This window comes from Odocoileus virginianus, chromosome 14, assembly GCF_023699985.2.
Source record: "Odocoileus virginianus isolate 20LAN1187 ecotype Illinois chromosome 14, Ovbor_1.2, whole genome shotgun sequence".
NCBI classification, from domain to species: Eukaryota; Metazoa; Chordata; class Mammalia; order Artiodactyla; family Cervidae; genus Odocoileus; species Odocoileus virginianus.
This window is the reverse complement of record NC_069687.1, coordinates 34,563,201-34,584,745: the sequence shown is the minus strand read 5'-3', so window position 1 is coordinate 34,584,745 and position 21,545 is coordinate 34,563,201.

Below are 21,545 nucleotides of genomic sequence, written 5' to 3'. Positions count from 1 at the left end.
GTGATTGTCTTGTCTTAGCTGCTTATAGTTTAATATTTCATAGAGTTGGGTGAGTGCAATTTTGTTCTTTGTTTCTTCTATTCCACAAATGGACTGAAACACCCTACCAGATGGTGCAGAGATAAAGGATACACCTGTCAATTTAGGACACACTGTTTCGATCCCTGGGTCAGGAAGATCCTCTGGAATAGGAAATAGCAACCCATTCTGGTATTCTTGCCTGGAAAATTCCATGGACAGAGGAGCCTGGAGGGCTACAGTCCATGGAGTTGCAAAGAGACAGACATCACTGAAGGCGTGCACACACACACACACCCCTTCGTATAAAATAATTATTTGATATAAACTTTCCGGAAAAGAATAAATTAGTATATAGAACATTAATATCCATTTTCTTAGAGCAACAAAGCTGCATTCTTCAATTTTTTTTCTCTTTTTTCCAACTTTAAAGAAATTTTGCTGAAAGAAGCACCTAGAATAAAGTTCAATAAGTCAAATTATTGCCATATTTTGTCATACTAATGACAAAAAGTTACTAAACTTTGAAAGAAATCAGTGTATAGGGAAAACATGAGGAATATAGTATATGACAAAAGTATCATCTCAATTAGATTTGAGAATTTTTCATTTAAAAATCTTTTATATTTGTATTTTCAAAAAATTTGGGCAATTGTTTGGAAAAGATTCCATCAGATCCTTTTTTCATGCTTCTTAAACAAACAAACAAAAAAGATGAAATATTTGCATGTATGTTAAGCTAAATGATAGCCCCAAAGATACCGAGGTCCTAATCTTTGGAACTTGTGAATGTCACCTTGTCTTGCAAAAGAAATTTTGCAGATGTAATTAAGTTTAGAATTTGAATTGGAAACTTTATCCTAGACTATCTGGGTACACCCTAAATGTAATCACAAAAGTCCCTATAAGAAAGGGAAAGATAGAGATTTGACTGTAGAAAAGATGTGACAATAGAAGAAAGGGTTTGAAGTGATTAAGAAAGGAATTACAGTTTCTCTGGTGGCTCAATCATAAAGAATCTTCCTGCCATTGCAGGAGATGTGGGTTTGATCCCTGGATTGGGAATACTCCCTGGAAAAAGGCATGGCAACCCACTTTAGTATTCTTGCCTGGAGAATTCCATGGACAGAGGAGTCTGGAGGACTACAGTCCATGGGGTCACAAAGAGTCATACCTGGCTTAGCATCTAAGCTACAACAAGAAAGGGATTGCAAGCCAAAGGACACAGTCAGAAGCTTCTAGAAAAGTCTTGGAAAAGGGTTCTCCCCAGAGTTTCTAGAAGGAACCAGTTCTGCCCCCTGTAGCCCATTGAAACTGATTTCACACTCCGGTCTCCAAAACTGCAAGAGCATAAATATGTTATTTTAAGCCACCCACACCACATGAATTGCACTTTGGGCCATGGAAACTATGGCAAACCATAGTTTGGAGACCAAAGGTGAAAGATGAAGTCACTCAGTCGTGGTCAACTCTTGCAACCCCATGCCCTGTAGCCCACCAGGCTCCTCTGTCCATGGGATTTTCCAGGCAAGAATACTGGAGTGGGTTGCCATTTCCTTCTCCAGGGGATCTTCCCAACCCAGGGATCAAGCTGAGGTCTACCACAATGCAGGTAGACTCTTTACTGTCTGAGACACCAGGGAATCCCATAAGCCACCCAGGTCATAGTAATTAGTTTCCACTACCATAGAAAACAAAGCTATGTGTGCAAGTCAGATTATACCAAATCAAGAGAATCCATTCAAATATCCTCAAGTAACAACAACAAATAATGTACCACTCATATATTCTTTGATGTGGGATGGTAGAGAACATTTATTTTAAATGTGCTCTATCTGGCTAAGAAATTAAGAAATCAAAGCATCACGAGTGTGAAAGTTTGTATTTTTGTTGTTGTTGTTGTTATAGTTGCTTCACAATGTTATGTTAGTTTCTGCTATGTGATGAAGTGAATCAGTTTCATATACACATATATCCCCTACATCTTGGACCTCCCTCCTCTCCCGTCTCACCAGAGACAGGTACCCCCATGTTTTCCCACATATATCCGTTAACCATTTTCTGGAATAATCTTTCATCTTTTAGTGTCGATACTTATCTAAGGCCAGTATGATTTTTGTTTCCTTGCAGCAACTTTAAAGACTTTAATCATAAAATGAAACCATCTCTAGTACACACAAAAAAGGGCAAAATTTATTTCAAATACATACAGTATGCATACTGAGGTTTTCAAGAGATGCAATCAATGAAAGCCACTTTGAAATGAGTAAACATAGATTGATGTGTTGCACAGAGTGATGGAAAGATGGATAGATATATAAGAAAGGAAAGAGTACAATGCTAATGGTAGAATCCAGAGGGTACTAATGCAGGTTTTCACTGTAAATTGTTTTCATGATTTCTAAGTTTGAAATAATTTTTTAATAAAATAGTGAGGACAAGTCATAAATGAAAGCACAGGTTATCGTGGCATAGGAAACAATCTTTTTTCCATGAGACCAAGAGTAAAAGCTGGAAATCAAAATTTTATTGGATTTGCATGAGTCAAGTGAATAAAGTTAAAAGAAAAATAATGAAATGGGAAATATTTGCCATATGTGTGTCAGAAGGGCATGTATGAATAAAATATTGTTCCTAGAGATTGACTCATATATACTACTATATATAAAACAGGTAACTAATGTGAATCTACTGTATAGCATAGGGAGCTCAGTGCTCTGTGGTGACCCCAATTGGATGGAAATCTGAAAAAGAGCAGATGCATGCCTATGTTTAACTGACAGATGCATGCCTATGTTTAACTGACAGATGCATGCCTATGTTTAACTGACAGATGCATGCCTATGTTTAACTGATTCACTTTGCTGCACAGAAGCACACCATTATAAAGAAACTATGTGCTCTGCTGGACTTAGTCACTCTGTCCTGTTTGATTGTGACTTCATGGATTGTAGCCCTCCAGGCTACAGGATTGTGGCCTGCCAGGCTCCTCTGTCCATGGAGATTTTCCAGACAAGAAAACTGGAGTGGGCTGTCATGCCCTCCTCCAGGGGATCTTCCCAACCCAGGGATTGAACCCAGGTCTCCTGCATTGCAGGTGAATTCTTTACTGTCCTAGCCACCAGGGAAGCCCAAGAATACTGGAGTGAGTAGCCGATCCTTTCTCCAGGGAAACTTCCCGACCCCAGGAATTGAACTGGTGTCTCCTGCATTGCAGGTGGATTCTTTACCAGCTGAACTACTGAGGAAGCCCGAAGAAACTATACTCCAATAAAAATTAATAAAAAATAAATATTGTCCTTAGAGGCTTGCAATAGTCTGAGTACATAAAACTGAGTACATAAAACTGTTGAGTTTTAAGATTCAGGTTAATACTCTATAGTTATATTTTGAAGTCAACTCCTTTTCTTTATCTACAATATCATTTATATTTGAGGAAAATTCTATGCAAAAAGTATGGAAGAAGAAACACCATGAAAAGTTATGAGAAAACTCTCCTTTATTTGTCATAATGAATGATGCTAATTAGTGATAGACATGATATTCTGGATCTTCCAGCAGCAGAGCGTGCACATGGATGCTGACTCAGAAGTAAACGTGCATCTATTAATACATGACCTAGCCAGTCTTTCCTTGATCTCTCTTCCAACACACAAGGTGGGTTCTTTAGAAACTAACTCAACTGCAATTAATTTAAAGTTTATAAACTGAATATAAAATATAGAGTGCCTTTTAATATCTATTCTCTATAATTAAGATCATTTATTTAAACATTATAAAGATGAGCTACTGTCAAGAGTCTACAATGGAAAAAGAATGAATAAGAATATTATGGTGTGTTCTTGTTTGTATCCAGTGCAAACTGTTTTTACAGAATCTTTAGCCATCAGCGGAAATGTTCATAAAGGGTGTTACACAAAATAACAGTTATGTAGAGTTGTTTGCATGGTATGGTCCCAATATTTTAACAAAATCTTCTAAAGGAAAGTAAATACAGAAAAAGAAAAAAAACCAACTAGAAGGAGCAACACCAAACTGCTGGCAGTCATTTTCTAGATTGTGGGAAATGGTTGTTGTTTCTAACTTTCAGTTCTCGCCTGTATTTTTCTTTCTTTCCTCCTTTCTTTATTCTTTTCTTCCTTTCTTTCTCTCTCTCTCTGTCTTTCTTTTTGCTATTTATACATGCGTGTAAGTGTAAGTGGACAATGTGATTCCGTGAAATCACAGAAGCACTATTTCCAGCCTTAGTAACCTTAAGGGAGTTGGTCACTATTGAATTCCACCCAATCTGCTTCTCAACTGTGAGTCTCTGGTTCCTCAGGGCAATCACTGAGGGAACTTTTTAACATACAATACTTAGGCCCTACACTTAGGCTGAGATTGTTTTAAATGGGGACAAAGCATTTGTATTCCATTAAGTTCCTGCAAGAGACTAACATGCAGGCAGATTTGAGGATTACACAGCTAAGCAATGGTTCTCAGATTTTCATAAGTAGAACTACCACCTGGTACTTGTTAAAAAAAAACACAGTTTTTAGACTCTTAACCTTTCAGTGTGAGGCAACCAAGCAGAAATCTGCAATTTTAACAAGCACCTAACTGTTCTGATACATGCATTTAATAAGCGACATGTTATAAAACATACTGGAGAAGGAAATGGCAACCCACTCCAGTACTCTTGCCTGGAAAATCCCATGGACAGAGGAGCCTGGTAGGCTACTGTCCACGGGGTCGCAAAGAGTCGGACACGACTGAGTGACTTTACTTACTTATAAAGCAGAACTATTATGCTTTAAAATATACAGGGAAGTTGAGAGAAAGTATTTTATAAGGGTAATTTTACCTTTATTCCAAATTCACACTGTCAACACATATGTATATACATGTACTTGTTTTGTTTTGTTTTACTATTTCACCTCTTATAACTATCAGTTTCCATTTGTAGTTTAACTTATAAATACAAAAGTGTCATCTAGGGGTCAAAAGAGGTAACTACAAGTTTATTCAAATTTCTGCATTAAATTGTTTGTAGTTATTCCACTTCTAAGAACTCTTGCACAAACACTAGAGAAGCAAGTTTCAAGCTGAGACAAGTTCTGAAGTCCCTCTAATCTTTGACTCCTTGCTTTACTATTGTACTTACAAACCATATGATCCTCTGAATCTCAATTCCTTTACTAGAAAAACAGGGCTGTCAGTTGTGCTTCTTCCACAGGGTTAGGTATCAGTGCTTGAAAGTACTTAGCACAGCACCTAGCATCTACTGCAAGCTCAGTGAAAGGTTATGCTTTCTTATACCAAAATCCACTTACTAAATTTGATTCATATTTAAGTTGAATAATATATCAGGTGACTCCAATACTTCAGCCACCTGAAAGGAGGAGCTGACTCATTGGAAAAGACCCTGATACTGGGAAAGATCAGAGTCAAAAGGATGAGGGGGCACCAGAGGATGAGGTGATTCGGTAGCATCACCGATTCAACGGACACAAATCTAAGCAAACTCTGGGAAATAGTGGAGGACAATAGGAGCCTGGTGTGCTGCATTTCATGGGGTCACAAAGAGTCAGACACAACAGAGTGACTGAACAACAGCTAATATGACTTCAGTGGTATATGCTGTTCTTGATCATTGCAAAACTGCTAATATCTAAAATCTGGGATAAAAGTTTAGCTACAGTCACACTGATGCAAACTACTCATCTTGTTTTGATGACTAGCCCTAACGTGCACTCAGAACTAAGACTCCATTGATTCCTCAGCTATTTGCCATGAAGTGATGGGACCAGATGCCACGATCTTAGTTTTTTGAATGCTGAGTTTTAAGCCAGCTTTTTCATTCTCCTCTTTTGCCTTCATCAAGAGGCTCTTTAGTTCCTCTTCATTTTCTGCCATGAGGGTGCTGTCATCTGCATATCTGAGGTTATGATATTTCTCCCGGCAATCTTGATTCCAGCTTGGGCTTCATCCAGACTGGCATTTTTCATGATGGACTCTGCATATAAGTTAAGTAAGCAGGGTGACAATATACTTGACATACTCCTTTCTCAATTTGGAACCAGTCTGTTGTTCCATGCCCAATTCTAACTGTTGCTTCTTGACCTGCATACAGATTTCTCAGGGGGCAGGTAAGGTGGTCTGGTATTCCTATCTCAAGAATTTGCCACAGTTTGTTGTGATACGCACAGTTAAAGGTTTTGGCATAGTCAATAAAGCAGAAGTAGACATTTTTCTGGAACTGTCTAGCTTTTTTGATGATCTCTTGTTTTTTGTATGATCCAACTCTCTTGCTTTTTCTATGATATATTTAAGTGTTATATAAAACTTACAAAACACACTCCAAAGCATACCAAATATGAGGCAATCAATCTCTGCTTTCCATGCATGGGCAATTGCCTCTCCTGAGTCCTACAGTTGTTGGAGAATGCATCCTACAGTCATCTACCTGTGTTCCACTTGTCACTCAGTGAAATACCTCTTCTCCATTGCTTTCCAGAGCCACTGTGGCCAGCTGTCTATGAAGCTGTAGAAGGAAGATGCTCCCCAAGACAACTCTGCACACCAAGGTGAACAAATCTACCTCTGTCCTCTACATGAAAGGCTGCATACTGTGTTGCAAAGATGACTGGTCCCAGGTTCATTAGCTCCGTTGTTCATAAAATGACATTTGCAGAAGTTATGCCAAGGATATGACAGTATTGGCCTGAGTGGGATCCACAGTTTATCTGACCCCAAAAAGGTATCTCTCTTTCTCCCTCTCTCTGTGACTCTTTTTCTTTTTTTTTCTTTTTTTTTTTTAATGTATGGCATAAACCACTACAATATTGTAAAGTAATTAGCCTCCAACTAATAAAAATAAATGAAAAAAAAAATGTCCTCTTTGGAATAGTAAAATTGACTAATTTGATTAAATCTTGGCCCTGAGATACTTTTCAGTTTTTAAATTTATTTTGTTAATGAAAACCTTATTTACAAGTTTCATGCATGCAGCATTATATTTTTACTTCTGCACCCCCTACAACATGCCACCACCTGCCACACATGTGGGTGTACAGTCTTGTCTCTTTGAGACCCCATGGACTGTAGCCCACCAGGTTCCTCTGTCCATGGGACTTTCCAGGCAAAAGGACTGGAGTGGGTTGCATTTCCTCCTCCAGAGGATCTTCCCAACCCAGGGACTGAACTTGCCTTTCTTGCATCTCCTGTCTTGGCAGGCAGATTCTTTACCACTGAGCCACGTGGGAAGACCCCACCCTACAACACGCTCACCTCTAAGAATATATTTTCCAGTGTACAGTTGATCTCTTTCCCCATTTTGATGTCCCCTAACTCCTTCCTCTCTGTCAACCACTACTCTTTTCTCTGTATTTATGTGTTTGTTTTTGTTTATTCATTTATTTTATTTTTATTTGTTTTATTAGTTTTTAATATTCTATGTATGAGTGAAATCATACAGTATTTGTCTGACTTATTTCACTTAGCATAATACCCTCAAGGTCCATCTATGTTGTTGCAAATGGCAAGGTTTCATATGTGATGTGTATATATATGTTTTTCTTTGTCCATTCATATGTCTATGGGCACTTAGGTTGTTCCGTATCTTGGCGATCATAAACAATTTGTTCAATGAACACAGAGGGGCAGGTAGCTTTTCAGATTTTGGATAAATACCCAGGAGTGTAATGGCTGGATCATATGATAGTTCTATTTTCAATTTTTTGAGGTATCTCTATACTGCCTTCTGTAGTGCCTGCACCTGTTTACATTTCAGTAACAATGTAGAAGGGTTCTGTTTTCTCCATATCCTTATCAATATGTGTTATTTCTTGTCTTGTTGATAATAGCATTCTGACAGGTGTAAGGTGATATTTCATTGTGACTTTTATTTGCATTTCCCTATTCATCAGTGATGTCTTTTCATGTGCCTGTTGGCCATCTGTATGTCTTCTTTGGAAAAATGTCTTTTCAGTGTCTCTGCCCATCTTTTAATTGGGTTGTTTGATTTTTTGCTGTTGTTGTTGAGTTGTATGAGTTTTTAAATATGTTTTGAATATTAACCCCTTATTGGATATATCATTTGCAAATATCTTCTCCCATTCAATAGGTTGTCTTTTCATTTTATTTAAGAGTTCCTTTGTTGTGCAGAAGGTTTTTAGTTCAGTGTAATCTTTCTTGTTTATGTTTCCTTTTGTTTCTCTTGCCTTGTGTAAAAGTGAAAGTCTTTCAGTTTTGTCTGACTCTTTTCTACCCCATGGACTATAGTCCATGGAATTCTCCAGGTCAGAATACTGGAGTAGGTAGCCTTTCCCTTCGCAGGGGATCTTCCTGGCGATCTTCCAGGAATCGAACTGGGGTCTCCTGCATTGCAGGCGGATTCTTTACCAACTGCTATCAGGGAAGCAGGAGACATTTTCTAGAAAGGTATTGCTAGGACCAGTGTCAGCGAGTACACTGCCTATGTTTTCTTCTAGGAGTTTTAAGATTTCATGTCTTACATTCACATCTTTAATCCGGTTTGAGTTAACTTTTGTGTATGGTATGAGATGGTGGTCTAGTTTCATTTATGTTTCATGCGGTTGTCCGGTTTTCCACCACCTTTATGGAAGAGACTATCCTTTCTCCATTGTATATTCTTTGCTGCTTTGTCATAAATTCAGTGTTCATATATGCATGGGTTTATTTTGGGGATTCCATTCCTTTGATCTATGTATCTGTTTTTCTGCCCATGCCCCGTTGTTTTGCTTACTATGGCTCTGTAGTATGATACCTCTTTTTCTTCCTCCCTCCTTCTCTCTCTCTTTCTGTTACATATGTGTGTATATATATTAAATATTTTATTATAATAAATGAGAATATATGTAAAGCTTTTCACACAATGGTTGGCACATACAGAATACTTACTATGTGCCAGTCAGTACACTATGAACTTTGCATACATTCTCATTTATTTTCACGAACTTAAGAATGTGCATCCTTTCTTAAGTTAGGGCTTCCCTTGTGGCTCAGCTGGTAAAGAATCCGCCTGCAATGCAGGAGACCTGGCTTGGATCCCTGGGTTGAGAAGATTCCCCTGGAGAAGGGAAAAGCCACCCACTCCAGTATTCTGGCCTGGAGAATTCCATGGACTGTACAGTCCATGGGATCACAAAAAGTCAGACAGACTGAGCGACTTTCACTTTCACTAAGAATGTACATGACAATATCCTCATTCTACAAACATTATTGCAGGATTAAAGAACTTAAATAATTATCTAAGGGTATACAGCTATGAAGTAACAGAGCCAGAATTCAATACTCAGTCTCAGAATTTCTCACTTCAAATTACATATACATATTATGTATGTATATTCATATTACATAAAACATTTATGTTTAGATTATGTAGCTTTTTAATGGGAAAAATACATGTATAGATGCACACATATGTGTGTACCTGTATATATATTTATATGTATATGTTTAAGCAACTATGTATGTAAAATGTAAGCTACTGATTAACTATTAGTAGAACATATGCTTTGAGTTATTTTCTCAGTTTGTAAGTGAATTTAATTTCACCTAAATTTAGGACTCACCTCTACTGAGTCCTTTTTTGTTCACTGAATAATGCATATGTAATATATATGTATATATTTGTATGTGTTTTACATGTCATATACATGTTTTGCATTTATACATATATATTTATGTATTTTATATTTTTGCACATACATGTGTGTATATATACACACACGTGTTTTTCAATGAACAATATAAAATCCAGCAGAAGTATGAGCTAAAATCATTCTCGAGCCAGAAAAATAACTCAAATCATATACCCTACCCTGGTGAACCAGTAGCTTAAATTTTGGAGAAAAAGCCAGTTCTATGAGTTGTATATAATCTTTGGTTGTAAGTACACACTTTTTGTTTTCTGATCCTCAAAGAATAGGAGAAAACAAGCAACAGCTTAAGCGATCACTTGGGTTCACAGCAGATACATGCGTGGTTGGTGTTAATCCTTGTTTAGAACTGGGCAAAATCCAGAGACATCAGGGCTCTCTCCAACATTCTTTCAATGTTATCTTTGGAAAATAAAGTTACTCTATATTAACCACACAAATGAAAATCTTCATTTGTTAACGCTGTTGACTTAACCTGGTTCTCCTTTCTATTCATTTCAGACTATTTCCCTCTTTAATTGTCCTTTATGTGTCTACTTATTATCTATCTTGATTATTAGCTAGATTCGTTTTAAAGCCAACTAGAATCTGTTTTCAATTTCTTTCAGAATGGTCAACCACACAGTGTTCCCAGCATTTAGCCTGAAGTTTTCAATTAGGTTGCAATGACTTTTTAACTTGAAAATATTGTTGTTCTTTCTGGCTGTATACTTAAGGAAGGAAAAACAACTTTCCCTTTACTTTGATAGTATTCCATCAAATAATAAAAACCTGATCCAAGACACTAAAGTAGACCAACCCATTGAAACTGGTGGGAAGTAAGACACAGTGAAAATGAAGTGGCACTGAAAAATTTTGACAGTAAGTTAATTTTGTATGTTTTTTAAAGAAAGCTAGCATAATCAAAGCAAACTGAAATGAGTTCTGGTATTTAAAAATAACATTTGTTCTATCTTTAGAGTTTATAATAAAAATACTATTGACTCTGGCTTTTATTTTCTTTTTCCCAATTATTTTTATTAGTTGGAAGCTAATTACTTTACAATATTGTAGTGGTTTTTGCCATACATTGACATGAATGAGCCATGGATTTACATGTGTTCCCCATCCTGAACCCTCCTCCCACCTCCCTCTCCACCTGATCCCTCTGGGTCATCCCAGTGCACCAGCCCCGAGCACTTGTCTCATGCATCCAACCTGGACTGGTGATCTGTTTCACAGTTGATAATATACATGTTTCGATGCTGTTCTCTCAGATCATCCCACCCTCATCTTCACCCATAGAGTCCAAAACTCTGTTCTACACATCTGTATCTATTTTTCTGTCTTGCATATAGGGTTATCGTGACCGTCTTTCTAAATTCCATATATATGCATTAGTATACTGTATTGATGTTTTTCTTTCTGGCTTACTTCACTCTGTATAATGGGCTCCAGTTTCATCCATCTCATTAGAACTGATTCAAATGAATTCTTTTTAATGGCTGAGTAATATTCCATTGTGTATATGTAGCACAGCTTTCTTATCCATTCATCTGCTGATGGGCATCTAGGATGCTTCCCTGTCCTGGCTATTATAAACAGTGCTGCAATGGGGTACACGTGTCTCTTTCAGATCTGGTTTCCTCGGTGTGTATGCCCAGAAGTGGGATTGCTGGGTCATATGGCAGTTCTATTTCCAGTTTTTTAAGGACTCTGACTTTTATAGTGTTTTCATTGTAACGAGTTCCAACTTCAGCCCAATTTTCATTTCCTATTTAAGGATGATTTGACAAATGTGTAAGGAAAAAATCATTTTCTATGGAGCAAATCTTAATGAGAAGATATAGATTCATATTCCCAAGTGACTCAGTGGGTGAAGAATCTGCTTGCAATGCAGGAAACTCAGGTTTGGTCCCTGGGCTGGGAAGATCCCCTAGAGGAGGGCATAGGCAACCCATTCCAGTGTTCTTGCCTGGGAAATCCCATAGATAGAGGAAGGAGCCTGGTGGGTTATAGTCCATGGGATCGCAAAAGAGTCAGACACAACTGAGTAACTAAACAACAGCAAAAACAGAAGTATCACTTTGATCAAACATTCTTCAATGAAGTCCTGACATACTTACTGAATACTTAACACATTGTTCAGACGCTGGTTGGAAACTAATGCTCCACTATGGAGGAAACACTTATCAATGTACTTAGAATACCACTAGTATTCAGTAAAAAAAATACAGTGTAAAATAAAAGCTACTAATGCATATGTTGTAGGTATCCAACTGTTGGTAACTATAAACAGACACAATTTTTTCCAATCATTTCTCTGTCACAGTCATTTTTTTTTCTTTTAATTTTCTACTGACAAGGCTACCAACCCATCTAATCATTGATTTGGAGAGTATAAGATAAATTACTAAATTATTTTGTTCCATCCTATGTATGATTATATATCATAAATACATAACACATTTTATTAATCTTTAATAAATATGATCACAGCAATCACTTATTAACTATATGCCAAGTACTCTGCTCAATGTTTTACCTTCATTTTTTCCCATTTAATCCTCATATCTGCTTTAAGAGATGAGCATTATATTTACTCCTATTGATAGATGAAGAATCTGAGGTTCAGTGAGCTTCAGTGGCAGTGAGACACGCTGTCAATAAGCATCTATTAATCGTATTATGTTATTAATGCTATCAACTCTAATTCAATATTCCTGAGCAGCCACATCTCTTATCAGGGAAAAATAGAGATGACAGCCTTTCAGTCTTATTTCTGAGTACCAGAGAATGGCTGGACTTGCAGCCACCTGTTCCCTAGAAGAGAAGCCAAATCGTGAGCAAGAGAAGTCACAGACCAATAGAATCGCAGACCAATTACAAATATAAATTGTACCCAAGTGATTACAAATATAATTATGAACTTGGTTAAGGACTCTATCTTTTAGAGTTCAAATAGTCAATTTTACCGTCCAAAATATGCCAAATCTGATATTAGAAACATTAGCTAAGAGAAGTCAAGTTTCTAGATACGGAAAAACTAAAAACGAACATGCTTTATTTTTAAGCAGCCCAAATAATTTATTAATTGAGACCAAATGAATGTCAAGATCACTTTTGCCAGACAGATATATTATCAATAACTATCTTGCCCCTCTTCTACACAAAGACTCTGGGACCAACAACTATTATAAAAGCACTGAAGAGTCTTGATGGACAATGCTGCTTCCTTCTCCAGGTTCCCTGGCCCCACATGACAGAGAATGCTGTAAAAAATAGAGTCACAATTAGCAGCCCTGGTGTGTCATGCCCTAAAGAGGGTTCTCAGAGTAAAAATTATTCCTCCTCAAAGAAAGGCAAGATTGCTCATTGCCAAAGAATTACTAGAATACATCTTTCTTTTCCTATTTCCCATCTTCCACTAACTATAACCCTTCCACAACCCTTTTTGGTGAAAGCAACAGAGTAAACATAAGAGTATTTTAATTTCTCCAAAGATCATAGTCTTACCTCTAAAGGGGCTTGAACTCACAACTCTAAATCTTTGGGAAAAGAATAAACTAGAAATATATATCAAAATGAAAAGTGTAAACTGATACTGTCAATAATAACATGACTGAGCTGTTCAATAAAAGTTTGTCTAGAAAAGGTAAGGCCAAACCCAATAAATATTATATCAAGATATTCATGCATTGATTACTTGGGCAAAGTGTTGTCTTCTCAAATGAGAGTTTATCCATCAAATCTTTCCTTGATATACTCACCTTACTAGGTCCACCAATCCTAAACTATCATGTCGTAAATTTGGGGCAATCTCATCCTCTCTCCACTTTGAAACACTGCCCAGACCCTAACTTCCCACAGAGGTCCATTCAGACTTCCCTTTTGTGAGATTCTACTGAAATCAGTCAAAATGAGGTTCTGTCACACTGCAGTGACTTCTAATCTATTTAACTGTGCTTTATTAAATGGCTGTTTTGTAATATTTTAGGGAATCCAGTAAAAGAATGCCAATATGGTACAGAGATCTGAAATCTTCCAACTGTATTCATCAAGAGCTCAAGCTGGTTTTGTTTAATCCACTTTACGAGCATCTTTGTTTTTCAAGATTTCAGGGAACTGATTTGGATGATTTCATCACAACTACAAGTATGGAGATTTCACAGAAAGAATATTAAGATTATTTAGCATAGTCTCATAGTTTGTAAGTGCAGATCAAAAATACTTTTCAGAGGTTGACTTTAAAGCATCAGCAGCTTTTGAAAGTACAAAGGAGTACAAAAGACAGAATTTCATTTTTTTCAATTTGTGTGTGCATTTCTCACAAATTAAATCCAGACATGTTTCTTAATGCAACATTTGGAAGATATTTTTAAAATAGGTCAACAACTAATTATTTGCCTACTTAAACAAATAAGTAGTTTAGAGAAGGTAATTTTTTTATTTTGTTATTTTTAAAATCAAGCCCAAAACAAAAAAAAAAGGAAAAAATATTGGGTTAAATTCACAGAAATAAGAGAATTAAGAGAATTAAGCTATAGGTCTCTAAATAAACAGTTGTTAAAAAGACTCAATTTTAATTTTCCCTATTGCCAATTTTCTCATCTAAGAAGAAATTTTTGAGGAGCTATAAATGAAGCAGTTGTGTTTATAATGGTTTGAATACCTGATATAAATACCCTTTCACTGCAAATGTATTAATATCTGTGCTAACCACACATTATTCCTTAGAAGAAAAGCTATGACAAACCTAGACAGTATATTAAAAAGCAGAGACATCACTTTGACAACAAAGATCTGTCAAGTCAACGCTATGGTTTTTCCAGTAGTCATGGAAGGATGTGAGAGTTGGACCATAAAGAAGGCTGATCGCTGAATAATTGATGCTTTCAAACTGTGGTGCTGGAGAAGACTCTTGAGAGAATCCCTTGGATAGCAAGGAGATCAAGCCAGTCAATCCTAAAGGAAATCAACCCTGAATAATCATTGAAAGGACTGATGCTGAAGCTGAAGCTCCAATACTTTGACCAACTGATGTGAAGAGCAGATTCATTGGAAAAGACCCCGGTGCTGGGAAAGATTGAAGGCAGAAGGAGAAGGGGATGACAGAGGATGAGATGGTTGGATGGCATCACTGACTCAATGGATATCAGGGAGACAGTGAAGGACAGGAAAGCCTGGCCTGCTGCAGTTCATGGTTGCAAAGTGTTAGACATGACTTAGGGACTGAGCAACAACAGCCACATGTATCAGCTATGTTAACTATGCTGCACTGGCACAGTATTTGATTGAACACCTTTCAATATCAGTTCCGTTTTCATTCTTAGCAGGAAGTTTTAATGCAATGGATCTAATCTGGGTTCAAGGACATGTAGCCCTTAACAAAAGATAGAACTATTGATTTGATGATATTTCTACTTTTCCTTGGCAAAAACCCTAGCATATGGAACTACAAAGGCCTACCTCATTGGATCAGATGGGAGAGGAAAGGAAACGGAAAAAAAACAAAATGCACAAATTAAGGCGACAATGACTTGAAAAATGAAAGCGTGAAAATCATTTAGTCTCTCAGTCCTTCTCGACTTTTTGAGACCCATGGACTACAGCCCACCAGGCTTCTCCGTCCATGTAATTCTCCAGGCAAGAATAATGGAGTGGGTAGCCATTCCCTTCTCCAGGGGATCTTCCCGACCCAGAGATCGAACCCAGGTCTCCTGCATTGTAAGCAGATTCTTTACCATCTGAACTATGAGAGAAGTCCATCAATGATCTAACCAGCCTCAAAACTTGGTTCTGTGGAATCCTGGAAGGCAATAGAGAACTTTTCTTCACCTATTCACTTTTTAGACATGAGAAGAAACACAGAAGCTAATTAAAAATGAAATGCTTAATAAATACAAGGAAATTTTAACCTTAAAATACAGGGATTTTGAGACTTAGAAAACAAACTGTGGTTACCAGGGAGAAGAAGGGAAGAGAGAAGGAGTTTGGGAAGGACATGCACACACTGCTATGTTTAAAATGAATAACCGACAAGGACCTATCATAAAGCACAGGGAGCTCTGCTCACTATTCTGGAACAACCTAATTGGAAAAAGAATTTGACCAAGAATTAGACACGTTGGCATGTTTTTGTTTTTGTTTCTTTTTTTAAAAAACACTGTAAAAAAAATACAGAGGTTTTGTGTTTACAAAACACACATTTTATCATCAGGCTCTGAAACTGCTTATATGAAAAATACTGATATGCCAATTAGAAAGAATAACCAAGGAATTTTTCAGCAGAGGTATGAGGTAGTTAGTAACTCGGCTGTGGTTATTAAAAATAGCTTCTCCTTCCTTCCTTCCATTTTTTCTATCTATTTATTTTCCATTATTTAGAAATATGGAAAAGAATAACAATATAGATCATTCAAAGTTACAATTAAGTTATATCAATTTATATTTGGTTTAAGGAAATCATTTAGAAGTTATACTTTGACATGGAATTTTGGTATAATGGCTAGGGTTTCAGAAAACAGTCGTGTGAGATGGGTGGGCAGAGAGCCGCTCTGAAGAGAAAACTGTCTGTCTTAGTTTTGCCATCCTGGCGGTCACCTCAGCATGTGACACTTAGTAAGCTCTCATTTTTTAATCTGTGAAGAAAATGCTCCCTTGAAGGACCTTGTATGTCCAATTACAGATGCCAATACTATATGATTGTTTTATTTAATAACTGATCTTAGAGATGTAACTGGGAACATAGAAAGTTTTCTATCATTTCTTCAGCAGCAGGGCTGGAATGGGTATGGAATCACGTAGTCCAAATTCAAATCTCATCTCTAGCACTCGTTCACTGTGTGACTCTGGGCAGGCTCCTTACCTTTCTTGGAGTGGCTCTTCTTGCTAGGAAATGTGTATAAGAAGGGAAGTTGCTTCAGAGGACTTTGGAAGGACTAATGTGGAAATCCATGCAGAGAGCTTAGGGTGGTTGCCTGGTCCATAGAGGACATTCAGTAAATATCTGTTATCACTATTACTCATCCCCTAATATGAAATCATTAAATTTTTGGTAGCTCACTGTATTAATGTTCTGTGGCTGCTGTAACAAATTACTGCAAACTGGGTGGTTTAAAACAACACCAACACTTTCTCACAGTTCTTAAGTTCACAGTCTGTATCACTGGGCTGAGATCAAGCTGTTGACAGGACCAAGGTCCCTTATAGGCTCCGGTAGAGGATGTTTTCCACTCTTGCCTCTTGGAGCCTGTGGCGGCTGCCAGTACTTCTTGGCTTATGGCCACAGGGGTCCAATCTCTGCCCCTGGGGTCACTTATCTTCTGTTCTCTGAATGTTTGTGTCAGTCTCCTCTGCCTCCCTCTTATAAAGTGAAAGCGAAAGTCGTTCAGTCGTGTCCGACTCTTTGCGACCCCATGGACTATACAGTCCCTGGAATTCTGCAGGCCAGAACACTGGAGTGGGTAGCCTTTCCCTTCTCCAGGGGATCTTCCCAACCCAGGGATTGAAGCCAGGTCTCTCATATTGCAGGCGGATTCTTTACCTGCTGAGCCACAAGGGAAAGCCCCTCATAAGGCTACGCATGATTGTATTCGGGGCCCACTATGATAATCTCTTCAGTCTCAAGACTCTTAAACTTAATAACACTTACAAAATCTTTTTTGCCATATAAAGGGATCTTCGTGGACTTCCCAGGTGGTGCTAGTGGTAAAGAACCCACCTACCAATGCAGGAAACATAAGAGACGTGGGTATGATCCCTGGGTTGGGAAGATCCCCTGGAGGAGGGCATGGCAACTCACTCCATTGTTCTTGCCTGGAGAATCCCCATGGACAGAGGAGCCTGGCAGGCCACAGTCCCTAGGGTCTCAAAGGGTCAGACAAAACTGAAGTAATTTATCAAGCATGCATGCAAGGTGATATTCACAGGTTCCAGAGATTAAGACCTGGGTATCTTTGGGGGAACCATTACCTAGCCTACTATATTGATATTTATACCTCAGAAATCAGAGGATTTACTTCCCCAGCTGCATGGGAATAGTCTGTCTTTCTGTCTGTGTGTCTGTCTCTCTCTCATACTCTTACTCTCTTTCTCTAACCCTGGTCCCACTTACCTAATTATATATGTCAAGTGGTTTGACCAAACAAGAGTTTTGTTCTTATTGTATCTACTGAAAGACTAGGATAGGCAGCTGCAAGCCAAAGTCAGAACTCACATCTCTGTAAGGCTGTGATTCTTTTGGATTCTCTAGCGTGCTTATTGCCATCTGGTCACAAAACAGCTGTTCCAGACCCATACATTCAAATAGGAAGAAAAGAGTTTCCAGTTGCTTCTGTACGTTTATCAGCAAACCAAAACTTTCCCTGAAAACTCTCAGGAGATATCCTTTTATGTCTTATTGGCCAGAGATGTGTCCTACGTCTCTAGATGCCAAGGAAGCTGAGAAAAGAAGATAAATCTTTTCTCACATGGATAATGGAAAGCATCAAGGCAGATCAGAGATAACTGCTGTGTAAGCCAAGCAACAGGTTCTACAGGATACCTGGTCTGAAGAAATGTTGGGGAGAGGGTGTATTGGGGAGAGGAGCAAGGAGAAACAGACTTGGAACCCTAATGAAGAGCTGCAAGGAGTCAGATATGAAGCTATACACTTCCATATAGCCTCTCATGTCATCTTCACATGAACCATTTGAGATCATAATTAGTGTTCCCACTTTGCAGAGAAGAAAGTAAGATGTATACTCTAGTAGGCAGAGTTAATAAATGATGAAGCCAGGAATAAAACTGAACTGTGTCTAAATCCAGACACTACACTCTTTCTAGCATCCGAAAAGAAGTGTCAGATCAGTCAGCACATCTGTGGCCGACTTTTTTCCCTAGCAGCCACTCTTCAAAAGCTATTTTATTTTGACAGTGTTGACCAAAACTCAGAGTGCTTCCCCGAGATCATAAATCTAGTCCAGGGCTGCGGTTATGGAGGCAGCTAAAATGCTCTGGTTCCATCACCCACTCGTCCTGAGAAGCAGGGCCTGGTCAGCACACTGTAACATGCAACTGAGATGGGAATGTGACACAGTCAGCCCAAGGGTTTGTCTTCACCACAGACTTTGGGATCCCTGGGCTGCCTGTGTTGCATGTGAAGATTTTCATCAAGAATAATTGGCTAAGTGGTATTTGCTCGTGGCAAGTGCTAACAGGAATGCAACTCAAGATTTGCTGCTGACTTTTGGAGTTAAATCAGACTTATGTCTCCAAATCTGCCTTCAAGACATGAGTTTCCACATATATTGCTGAGAAATTTTTACAGAGAAGTTCCATTGGTGGAGGTTGGATTATTATTAAAGAAAGGCAAATCCATGTTTAAAAGTCTCTATAAACATAGAAACATTTAGACAAGAAGAAAAATATATATATATAATTCAAAAATCTGCCCCGGAACAGAACCATTTTTGATGATCTGAAGTTTATCTCATACCCTCATCTCATTCCCCTTGAACTAATCTAGTGGTTTTTTTTCCTGTTTGGTTTACATAATTCAAATTCATCAGTTTCTGTGTGTTTTATGAAACCAATAGAGAAAAAGAAAAAAAATCTGGCCCACCCATCAAAACACACTGCACAATACAAAACAAGTTTTAGATTTATGTTTTGTTCTGATAAAGTGTAATGACTGTAGCAACACAAATAGGCAGTTATCAAGAGGATCTCAGATCCTAAAAAATGAATTTATTCCCTTACAGTTAAAGAATGTTCTACACAGTGAAAATAAAATACAGGATTTCATGATTTTCACATTCTTGGAGGTGGAGGGGAATTATTGACTTTATTCATCCATGAAAACAAACCCATCTCTTTATGGCTCTGGAAGAATAGGTAAGTTCTAGAAGACATAGGAGTAAGGGTATCAGCCCCTAAGAGAGATCCAGTCCCTTTACAGTGAGAAAAACTGAAGAAAGTAAAAAATAAATCTCTTTCAAATCATTATGATGTACACCTTTAACTTATATAGTGGTGCATGCCAATTATATTTCAATAAAACTGGAAGGAAAAAAGAGATCTCCCGTCAGCTTGTTGGAAACACAGATTGGGTTTAGACCCAGTTTCTGCATCACTCAAAACCAGTAAGTCTAACTCATCAGACCCTTCATGCCTACACTTGACCACTTTCTTTAATTACTGGCCAGCAAGAATGATCCCAGAGACAAGCTTCAAAAGCTAGTGGATTCACCACTTTAGACCCAGGTGCTTAATCAGTCATTCAGTCATGTCCCGACTCTGTGACCCCATGAACTTTAGCCCATAAGTCTCCTCTGTTGATGGGATTCTCCAGGCAAGAATACTGGAGTGGGTAGTCATTCCCTTCTCCAGGGGATCTTTCCAACCCAGGATCAAACCTGGGTCTCCTGTATTGCAGGCAGATTCTTTACTGTCTGAGCTACCAGGGTAGGCCATAGACCTGGGTGTGACACCAGTTGTCAGGAAGAGACTTTGCGTTACAGCCCTATTGGATTTGTGAAGGCTCTTGCTCCCCCGAAATCTGCCTGAAGAGGCTGAATAATGATACCATAAGTTCAAGAAAGGTATTCCCATAAGGGATGAACTTGGACTGAAGCAAAACAGAAGATGGAGGAAAGTCAGCAGATAAATTGCTCACCCTCTTCCTCTATGGGCAGTTCTAAGACATAATAACTGTACAACTTTTCTAAAGATGTTCTGCAAGATACACAACAACCAGTTATGTATTTTGCAAAGCTAGGGCCAGTTCAGTAATATTCCCACTGTCCTTCACTCTAGATCTCCCAAGACTGAACCCTCAATGAAGTATTAGCTTCTAAGCTTATTTTCTAGGCTTTATTTTCTGAAGAACCCATGTTAAGACGAAGAGTGATAAGAATCACACCTTCTCCCTGAAGTAGTTTATAAGGAAAAGTGTAGCGTAAAGAGTGTAGAAATGGGTCTGGTACAATCCAGGGATGGTCACAAATCTAAGTCAGAGCCGAAATGAAGCAGAAAAACTATGCTCTCCTATGGAAATGGAAATGGAATTGAGAATCACACTTACCTATGCCCAACAAAGATAGAAGATTGGAGACAAGAAGGACTGGAATTCTCCTGTAAGACTGGACTCCATCTCACCTCTCAGATCACAGTGAGGTCCTTTTAAAAGGGCATTCCATTAGAAGAGTAACAAATTAGTGAAAGGTAGGAACAAGATGGGATAAATATGAAAAAAAATTTCCTTCCAAATTTTATTTCTGGGCCTGCTAACAATGGATGCCTCCAAAATGTTAGGAAGAGATCAGCCTTTAGCAGATGAAAGGCTTTTAGCCTTTCACTGATTTGTTACTGAAAATTCAGCCTACTCTTGTAATGGAATGCCCTTTTAAAAGGACCTCACTGTGATCTGAGAGGTGAGATGGAGTCCAGTCCAGTTCATGAGTACTTGCCTGAGGAAAAGGGAAATTTCCCCAAGATTGCAGCTTCACTCATGTTGGCAAATCCCGGCCTGTCGTTACTTGACACATGTCAAATAATCAAGTGCATTGCACCGAGTATGTGAGTGGCCATCCAAAGTTAGGATTTTCAGTGTTAGGTCTGCCACGTACGAGTTCTGTGATGTTTGTCAAGTCAGATCTGATTACCAACATCCTCTGTGGACTCCAGCTAACATTCACAAGATTATTAGCTGAAACAATGAGGTAATGTGAGATATCTTTTTAAATTTCTGCCTCAGTTTAAATGTTTTTGACTAGTAAGTACATAAGCAACTAAATGTGGCAAAGCCATGAAAGCACTGATTGTCATCATTATTGTTGGCCAGAAACCCAGAAGTAATTGCGAGCGTTGGTGAATCCTGCCACTAAGTCAGCATTCTCCCACAGC